This window comes from Lissotriton vulgaris, chromosome 3_1 (genome assembly GCF_964263255.1).
Source record: "Lissotriton vulgaris chromosome 3_1, aLisVul1.2, whole genome shotgun sequence".
Lineage (NCBI taxonomy): Eukaryota > Metazoa > Chordata > Amphibia > Caudata > Salamandridae > Lissotriton > Lissotriton vulgaris.
The window spans coordinates 1,031,502,898-1,031,512,964 of record NC_141689.1 but is presented as its reverse complement, the minus strand read 5'-3'; the positions used below and the strand labels follow the sequence as shown (position 1 = coordinate 1,031,512,964).

At 40.9% G+C, this 10,067-nt stretch overlaps 1 pseudogene; it reads left to right on the top strand.

Moving 5' to 3' along the window:
- The first annotated feature begins 7,060 nt into the window (after positions 1-7,060).
- Positions 7,061-8,613, top strand: LOC147727343 (low-density lipoprotein receptor-related protein 6 pseudogene; annotated as a pseudogene).
- Positions 8,614-10,067: the final 1,454 nt, after the last annotated feature.

Genomic DNA, 10,067 nt, shown 5'->3' with positions numbered 1-10,067 from the left:
ATTCCCTGCTGGTTGGCAATTTGCTTGCCCACAGTAACTTTTTCCAGATGGTTTCTGTGTACTCTTTTTTTGCATCCCCCAATTTTTTCTTGTATATTTTTCGCATTTCCTTGAGATTACCATTGTCTCTTTTTTTTCCAATTCTTGCTGCCACTGCTTGAAGTCGCACCTCTCTTGTGATCCTTCTTATTTGATCTCGGAGTTCAATATTGAACCATGGCTCCCCCCTGGTTTTTATTTTCTTTTGGTGTCCGGGGATGACTGGAAATCTTTTGATAAGAGCTTGGCACAAGTGCTCCCAGTTTTTTAGAACATCTTTTTTCTCTGTCCCTGTTTGGTTCACATAATGCCTGATTGTATCCATTATTAGCTTTGTGTCTGATCCTCGCCACTTCAATCTCCTGGGATTATACTTTTCTGGATATTGTAGCAAGGATTTTAATTTTTGTACCTGTGCCAATTTGATATTGATTTTCATGATGTGTGGGAAGTGGTCGCTATCTGTGTAGTGTTAAGTTATTGTTTGAAGTGACGCGCGTGAACGCACGCGCGTCATTCACAAACAATGAACACTGTGTATTGGTTTGAATGTGTGTATGTCGCGTGTTGTGTTCGCGTGCGGTGTGTATGTAGATTTGTGACGTGTGCCTGTATGTTGTGGTTTGAATGTTGCGGCGTGCATGCGGGTTTGGATCGCGTGTCTGATGTTCTAATTATAAATAAAGAAAATGAGAAATTTAAAGATTCAGGAAAATATGGGAAAAATATTAATACAAGGAATGATAACCAGTATAAAAATGAATACAGAAATAGATGGCAAAAACCTGATCAGAGAACAAATATGTGGCAAAGACCTGATCAAAGGATGAATACGTGGCAAAGAGGAGATTCAAGAACATACAATGTGTACTGTTTTAGATGTGGTAGTAGTTATCACCTAGGGAATTCAAAAGTGTGTCCAGCATTGGACAAAGTATGTTCAAGATGTGAAAAAAAGGACATTTTTCAAAAGTTTGCAGATCAGCACAAAAGAGAGTCAGTTTAGTTCAAGATCAAGAACAGGAAGGTTCAAGTGATTGTGAGTTTGATGTGAATACCATAATGTGCATAACTAAGGAACCAAAAGTAAGGAAATTTCCTTCATGTAACATCACTGTTAATGGAGTTTCTACCAAAGTATTTGTTGACTCTTGCTCATGGTACACAATTTTACCTGACATTTTATTTAAATCTAATTGGCCTAATGTTAAATTGATACTACCAGATATCACGCCAAGTGGATATACAGGTCATAAATTACAACTCATTGGTTATTTCATTGCTGAACTCAAATTTAAGAATTACTCTACACATGGGAAAGTGTATATTACAGAATCCGGTGATTCATTATTAGGTTGGCCACATGCAGAACAATTAGGAATGAAACTTGATCCTAATGCTGATCCTCCTGTTTATTCTATTGATTCTGAACCAGGCAAATCTGCACAAAGTAAAACTGGAGAAGACTTGATTTCTGAAATTAAAGAGAAATTTCCAAAATTATTCTGTGATGTTCTTGGGAAATATAAAGGATTTGAACATCGGATAAAAGTACATGCGAATGCTTTGCCTGTCCGTCACAAAGTAAGAAATGTGCCTCTTTCTTATAGGGAAAAATTAAAAGAAATTCTAAATGACATGTGTCAAAAGAAAATAATAGAACCCATTGAATCATCTCCATGGGTTTCTCCCATTGTCATTTCGATTAAATCTGGGGGAGATCTTCGTGTATGCATAGAATTACGCAGTTTAAACAATGCAATTTGTGTGGACTCACATCCTTTGCCAAATCTACACGAAATGGTTTCCACTTTAGATAACGCTAAGATATTCTCATGTTTAGATCTAGCAAGCGCGTATCATCAAGTGGTCCTGCATGAAGATTCAAAAGACTTAACTGCTTTTATCACACCTGAAGGGCTATATAGGTTTTGCAGGATGCCTTTTGGATTAGCAAGTGCAGCTGCAGTTTTTCAGAGGCTGATGAAAGAGACACTAAGTGGATTAACTGGGGCAATTGCATTCCAAGATGACATTTTAGTGTTTGGGAAAGACATAATTGAACATGATAAGAATCTATTTAAAGTTTTGAACGCCTTATCTGAGAAGGGTTTAACTTTACGTGCGTCCAAGTGCAGATTCAGGGGAGAAGAAGTAGAATATCTTGGACATTGTATTAGTGCTAATGGCATTAAACCTAAGAATTCACATTTGGAAAACATTAGCAAAGCTTCTGTTCCTCAAAACAAAGAACAATTGGTTGCCTTTTTTAGGCCTTGTTGAATTCTATGCAAAATTTATCCAGAACTATGCAAGTGTAATCAAACCTTTCAGGATGCTCTTGAAGAAGAATGCAAAATTTGAATGGACAGGAACTATGACTGAAACTTTCAATGCTGTAAAGTCAATGATTATTAAGGCACCCTGTCTTAAACCATTTGTGATTGGCAAGAAATTCATTGTAACAGTAGATGCAAGTAATTGTGGGTTGGGTGCTGTGCTGATTCAAGAGGAATGGGGTAAAGAATGGATTGTATCATATGCATCAAGAACGTTGAGAGAGTCTGAACGTCATTATTCAGTGATTGAAAGGGAACTTTTGGCATGTGTTTGGGGCGCGGAACATTTTCGACCTTTTTTTTGGGGGGAACGAAATTCACTATCAAAACTGATCACAAACCTTTAGTACATATATTATCACCAGGTGGAGGACGTACACTCTCTTCTAGGTTAGCCAGACTTTCATCTAGGTTACAAAACTTTCAGTATTCTTTGGAATACATTCCTGGGAAATCAAATGTTCATGCTGATTGCATGTCAAGACTTCCATTGGCATGCAGAGACTCAGATGTGGTTGACAAAGATGAATGCGAAGTGGCACATGTTTATAATGATGTTAATTTAGTGTTTGGAGAAAATTCGATAGTAGAGGAAGAGACATGGAATGAAGAAATGAACAAAGATTTAGAACTCAAAGAAGTTAAGGAATATGTGTTGAAAGGTTGGCCTGAAGGAAGGAACTTTACAGGAGGTTTAATGAGTTATCACAAGATTAAGGATGAGCTGGCAATAGAAAATGGCATTTTATTAAGAAATGACAAATTTATTCCACCTTTTGGTCTTAGGAAAAGGTTTCTAGATTTAGCTCATGTGGGGCATTTTGGAATATCAGGCACTAGAAGACGTCTAAAGAATAATTTCTGGTGGCCGGGTATTGATTATTTTGTTGAGCAACAGGTAAAATTGTGTGAATTGTGTGCTAGGAGTGATAAAACAGCTAAGGTCTTACCCAGTGTACCACAACCTGTTGGATTACCTGCATCACCTTGGAATAAGATTGGCATTGATATTATTGGACCATTTAGTGTTTTACCACAACAACATTCTTTTGGTATAGTACTTATAGATTATTTTTCAAAGTGGCCAGAGATAAAGACAGTCAAGGAAGTTACTAGCGATGTCATCATACAGTTTATGGATGAAGTTTTCTGCAGAGAGGGTATTCCTCAAGAAGTAGTAACAGATAATGGTTCACAGTTTGTCAGTAAGCAAATGGAAAAGTATTTTAGTAGATGTGGCATTTTTCACAGAAGAATAGCAGTATTCCATCCCGAAGCCAATGGTCAAATAGAGAGATTCAATAGAGTGGTCAAGGAGGCTATCCAATTAGCTTTCAAAGGTGGGTTGTGCTGGGACAAAGCATTGCAATCCATGCTGTTATCATATATGACTACCCCCAATGCCATTACTTTGCTATCTCCTTTTGAGATGTTGAGAGGGCGTAAACCCAGTACTAATTTGGTCCCTTGGTGGTTAAAAAACAAGGATAGTAATCGTATTGATTTTGCAGAAATTGATTTTGAAGAAATTCGCAAGAAAGTTGATGTTTATAAAGAAAAAATGAAGAAGGATCTATCAAAAGTGGGAACAAGGAGTTGTGTGCCTGTTCGTGTGGGTGACTTTGTGAGATTAAAAAAAGGCAGTTATGTACATAAAGGACTAGCGAAGTGGTCTGATCCTGTTAAAGTTGTTGAAGTATTCAAGAATGCTGTAAGGGTATTTGATGGAAGTGTTTGGCATTTTAGCCGAGTCTCAAAATATAATATCAGCAAGCAATCTCCTGAAGATGACCCATTCAATGTGGTTTCTGATGAGGACGACTCATTCAATGTATTTTTGGACGTTGATGCAAATGATTCAAAGTCATCTGAACCACCTACTACTGTTTCCACCAATTATGATCCCAATTCGCAAGAGTTACTAAGAAGTTCAAGGTATCGCAGAATTCCATCTAGGTTCAATGATTTTGTTCTCTCTTAAAAAAAAAAAAGAGGGAGGTGTGTAGTGTAAGGTTATTGTTTGAAGTGACGCGCGTGAACGCACGCGCGTCATTCACAAACAATGAACACTGTGTATTGGTTTGAATGTGTGTATGTCGCGTGTTGTGTTCGCGTGCGGTGTGTATGTAGATTTGTGACGCGTGCCTGTATGTTGTGGTTTGAATGTTGCGGCGTGCATGCGGGTTTGGATCGCGTGTCTGTGTTGTAGTTTGAAATGTATTGCTTTGCTTAAATAGTGTTGCCGTGCGGTTAAACGGCATTCAATCTGTACGCTGGAGTTGCTGCCTGCACATTAAAGGATCTCCTACGGATTCAATTTGGATTCCTTCTCTTTTGTTCTTTGAAGAGTTTCCATACTTTTTATTACAATCTGGGCGTGGGCAAACTTGAAATGAATCTATTATTGGAATGAGGTTACTGCTGGTGATGGTGAAGTCTATGGTTGACTGACTTTTTCCGCTCAAGTGCGTGATGGCTGCTGGTCTATCTCCGCTTACCTATGAGAACTACATTTCATTCATGGTTAGGTTAAACATTAATGTGCACACTTTTTTTATGATTCTCTATTTTCTACAGGGAATGCATTTCAGTAATGTAGTTGAATATTTCTCTGGTCATTTTTTCAGCTAGGCACACAGAATATATGGTGCTAAGTGCACATAAATAGTGCACTTCTGTGACTTGTAAGGGTGTAACTAAAATTACGCTGCTCCAACATCCTGCACAAAAAAAGATCCTGTGAGGCATTTTACTCTTTCTATCTGTACTGCAGAATGCAACACACAGAGAAAGAGGAAGTAATGAGGATAAATAAAGATATTTCTCCTCGCTACTCCTCACCTGGGGAAGCGTAGCATTTTGACGCAAATGGTTAACCTGGGAATGTGCCAAAATCCTCCCTGGTGCAGAGTAATGCAATTCAGCAATGTGTGCTGAGTTGCATTACTCTGGATTTATCAAGCCACTCGGGCCATGCAAGGTAGCCTTGCGTGGCTTGATAAATCTGACTTAGGTTTTGTGTTGCCCTTGCTCCTCCTTGCGTGGTGCAAGGGCGGCACAAGACCTACATAAATATGCCGCTATGTATTTATATAACTCAAACGACAATCTATGCTGTCTCTTTGTTCTTAAAAGAATATTAGTGCTGCCAAATTCAATGGCGCTCACTTTTAGAAAGGGTGAAAGTCTACATTCACACTTCAGGAATCCAAATTTGTCACCTGTATCTTCATCTCTACGCAAGTGTTAAACTTAATAAATTATATGCCATATTTATGGTTAAGTCATCCAGTGCAGCACAGCAAGTCATCTTGCTGGGTTGCACTGCGTGACAGGGAAAGGGCAGGAATGAGACTCAGGTACTTTAATACCACACATTTCTGCTTTTATCCCTGGCCTGGCACCCTCTTGGCTGCCTAGAGCCAATGCAGGAACTCTAGTACCATGGTGCAAGGGTGCCAGCATTGTAAGGGGGATTGTTTTTGTGCAGTAAGTGGCACCTTCATGGCAAGAACAATCCCCTGAGGTATTTTCCTCTTTCTATGTGTGCTGCACAATGCAGCACACATAGATAGAGGAAAAACCGAGGCAAAATAAGCATATTTCTTCTCATTATGCCTCACCTAGGAGTCGTAGGTTTTTGGCACATTCCCAGGTCTATCACTTCTGGTAAATCTGGGAATGCATCAAAATCCATGGATGTTGCTTGGGAACACCCATGGAACGTCCATGGAAGTACTTCCTTGGCACAGAGCATTGCAACACAGCGATTTACACTGCGTTGCTTTACTTAAGATTCATGAAGCCACTTAGGGCATCTCAAGGTGGCCTCGCGAGGCTTCATAAATCTCATTTTTATTGGCATGGCCCTTACGCCGCATTGCGTGGTGCAAGAGTGACGCCAATGGGCTCATAAATATGCCCCTATTTTGCAAGCTAAAGGAAGATGGCAATCAAGTATGGGTGGGTAGCAGTGACTTCTAATCCATTCATGGATTTCTCAGGCTTCTAATATGTGACAGGATAAAGGTGATTGAGGACAAAAGGAAGTGACACAGTTCCACCCAGACTCACAGAAGAAGCAAATGCTCATCGCTCAGGTCTCTAAACATCTCACATGTGTTCTAATACCACTTTTCATGTATAATACAAATGCTGTTCCAAAGAAGCTAGCGAAACTCCACAGGTCAACCACAAATGCACCGCTCCAGAGACCAATCCCAGAAGTTGAGGTGCCCAAACAGTTTCAAATTGACACAAAATGAAGCCCTCTTGTTGGCACTTGATGAAAATTGCCAGCAGCTTTAGCCTGAACCTACTGACATGATGCAGTCCAGCTGAGCCGTTTGTATGATTCATTCAGGAAAATGCATTAGTCCTGGCAGGGGGTCTATTATTGTATTAGCAATCCCCTCCCACCCGCAAATATGGATGAGCTCTCTTCTCCTACCACTAGAAAGGCAATGGTTCATCATTTTCATCTTTATCTTTCAATATCTCCCTTTTTCCCAGGCCAGCGGGCTCAGCCACTACCAATTGTAGGGCCAGGTGTACGCAAAAGGCATTGTGTTCCTCCTCTGGGTGGAGGGTGGATCTGTGTGCCACTGTAAACAGGTCAACACCTCACTGTGTCTTAATCACATCTTCCGTTGGATGATGAACTGTTGGCTCCACCTGAATGGATGATAAAAAAGGTGGCAAACGCAATCAAACCTGGACACTGCTCCCACCTCAGCTTGGAAGTGCCTGTCAGTGGTTATGTCTGTGGGTGCCCATCTCCTTACTCTCTCAATGCTGATAACAAGACTTGCAATGCTCCTACAACATTCCTGCTATACAACCAGAAGAATGACATTAATTGAATGGTGATCAATGAGCAGCAAAGCCCGGATATCATCCTCCCAATTCATAGCTTACGCAACGTGCTTGCCATCAACTATGACCCACTTGATAAAAATTTATACTGGATCGACTCTCACCAGAACATTTGAAGGGCTCAGGGGTATAGGAGCCAGAGCTTTAGTGTAGTGGCAAGTGCCACCTTAGTATTGACATATATAGCCGTTACATCTACTGGACCTGTTAGGCCACCAATGTCATCAGTGTCACGCGGCTGGATGGCAGACATATTGGAGTGGTGCTGAAAGGAGAGAAGGACCGACCCAGAGCCATCTTGGTGAGCCCAGAAAGAGGATACATGTACTTCACTAACCTGCAAGAAAGGTCAATAAAGATCGAACGGGCTGCAGTGGATGGTACAGAGCATGAGGTGCTTGTATTTACAGGCTTGAGTAAACCCATCGCTCTTACCCTAGACAACAAACTGGGCAAGCTCTACTAGGCATACGCTGATGTGAGGCGCATTGAAAGCAGTGATCTCTCAGGTGCTAGTCTCATTGTTCTTGAAGATTAAAATGTGTTGCAGCTTGTTGGGCTGACTCTGTTTGGGAACCATTTGTACTGGATTGACAAGCAACAGCAAATGATTGAGAGAATTGACAAGACTGGACAGCAAGGCAGCACAAAGATTCAGGCACGTAACCCTCTGCTGACTGACTTTAATGCTGTGAAAGAACTGAATAATCAGGAATACCAAGAACATCCATGTTCACAGGATAAATGGGAGATGTTCCCACATCTGTATTATAACAGGATATGGGACCACTCGCTGCTCCTGCCAGTACATTTGGTTCTGCTGCAAGTCAAGCTCTTTTGTGGAGAACCCCCAACATGCTCCCCTCAGCAGTTCAGTTGTTTAACTGGTGAAATTGACTACATCCCGGTGGCGTGGCGCTTTGATGTCTTCACAAAGTGCGAGGACCACAACTGCCCTGTCTTTTCAGACTCACAGTACCAGTGTTCAAGTGGACAGTGTATTGATGAGGCCCTCTGATGCAATGGTGATGCCAATTGCCAGGACAAGTCTGATGAGAAAAACCATGAAGTGATTTGTTCATCAGATCAGTTTCGATGTACTAGTGGACAGTGTGTTGGGAAACACAAAAAGTATGATCATAACTCTGTCTGCAGCGATGGCTCAAACAAGCAAGAATGTTATCCCACTGAGGAGTCACCGCTGCCATCTACCAACACAATTGGGTCAATCTTTGGGGTAGTCCTTCCAGTGTTTGTAGTTGGTGGCATGCACTTTATCTGTCAGAATCAAACATGCATTTATCTGCCACAGATCTCTAGGGTGAGGCCCAGACACCAGCTGACAGAGGAAGACATCTGAACATCCCTTCTGATACAGATCCCCTCTGTCACAAAGGTGAACAACTGTGGTAATGGGTCCTGCATCCTGTCAGAAGGCACAAAAAGTGCAACCATTGTTGCATGTGGGGCATCATCTACAACTTATCAGTGCCCTGATTCTTTCAAAGTAGAATACACAGCATTGTTCTCCCTGGCATTCCCAAAAAGGAGCTGGTCCTCCTCCTACTTCTACTTCTACTACTACTGCTATTACTGCTGCTACTTATACTATCTTCTTCTAGACTAGTACTACTACTACTTCTACTACTCCTACTATTACTACTGCTACTTATACTATCTTCTTCTAGACTACTACTACTTCTACTACTCCTACTATTACTACTGCTACTTATACTATCTTCTTCTAGACTAGTACTACTACTACTTCTACTACTCCTACTATTACTACTGCTACTTATACTATCTTCTTCTAGACTACTACTACTACTACTACTACTTCTGCTACTCCTACTATTACTACTGCTACTTATACTATCTTCTTCTAGACTACTACTACTTCTACTATTACTACTGCTACTTATACTATCTTCTTCTAGACTACTACTACTACTACTACTACTTCTGCTACTCCTACTATTACTACTGCTACTTATACTATCTTCTTCTAGACTACTACTACTTCTACTACTCCTACTATTACTACTGCTACTTATACTATCTTCTTCTAGACTACTACATTCTTCTACTACTCCTACTATTATTACTGCTACTTATACTATCTTCTTTTAGACTACTACATCTACTACTCCCCCTCCTCCTACTACTACTACTATAAGAAATCGAGAATCAGAACTCAAGCAAGTAGAATCTATCTGGGCTAAAGGTCCTATGCTGGCTCCCATCAGAGTTCAAAATCAGATTTGACCTCCTGGGCACCATGGGCAAAGTTTTTCAGTTTAAGAGACAATAGCTAGCGCCACAGTTCTCAAAGAAAATTATTTTGAATATGAAGGCAGCTTTTATTTACAAACAAACGGAACATCCATGGGCAGCGTTTTCGCCCCAAGCGTGGCAGGATTGTATGTACACCATTTTGAATGCACTAACATCTCTGTGGCAACCAACCCGTTCAGTCATCACATCCTGAAATGGCACAGGTATATTGATGACATTTTGGTAATCTGGCAAGGATCTCAGACTGACCTTGACAGATTCATTACCTGGCTCAACACCAGGGATCCATACTTGAACTTTACCAGCACAGCAAGCAACCACCAACTTCCCTTCTTAGACTTGGACATCACAGCCAAGGATGGGACCCTGATTACTACTACATACTATAAACCAACCGCGAGAAATGCACTGCTCCACTTCACAAGCTTTCACCCTCGCCCTCTCAAAGAGAACTTGCCATTCGACCAGTTTCTCCGCATACGCAGAAATTGCACCAACATCAGTGATTACAAGGACGGC